Raw genomic sequence first — 589 nt, 5'->3', positions numbered from 1 at the left:
AGCTAGGAAAGCCACCTATGTAAAGCACGTTGGACTCCGAACACGCGCCACGTCACTTCCGCTCGCGTGACGCGACTTCCTGAGAGCGCGCGGCGCTTGCCATGGGTTGCCCGGGCTCCGCCTCTGCCCTGCTCCCGCCTCCTCCTAGTCTAGCAACCGCCAAGCGTCCCTTCCATAGCAACTTCCAGGGCATCTAGCAGCCCTGGGTTCTTAGTGAGAGAAAGAGAGAAAGAGAGTAGCCTTTCCTCAGGCCAACGCATGAATTGATAGGAATTTGCTCTCTGAACTTTTCTAAAAGTGTCCCAGCAATATCAGGCAAATATCAGAACAGGTCACATACCCTTCCTTTAAATTTTAGGCTGGAGTAGAGCAGTTTCTAGTAAGCAACAGACTTTGGGTTCAAGACTCAGTCAAAGAGAGAGAGATAGAGAGATAGAGATAGAGAGAGAGAGAGAGAGAGAGAGAGAGAGAGAGAGAGAGAGAGAGAGAGAGGAGAGAGAGAGAGAGAGAGAGAGAGAGAGAGAGGAAGAAGAAGGAAGAGGAGGAGGAGAGAGGAGAGGAGAGGAGAGGGAGGGAGGGAGGGAGGGAG

The sequence above is a fragment of the Rattus norvegicus genome, chromosome 5 (genome assembly GCF_036323735.1).
Source record: "Rattus norvegicus strain BN/NHsdMcwi chromosome 5, GRCr8, whole genome shotgun sequence".
Taxonomy (NCBI): Eukaryota; Metazoa; Chordata; class Mammalia; order Rodentia; family Muridae; genus Rattus; species Rattus norvegicus.
Note: the sequence above shows the minus strand (reverse complement) of the source record.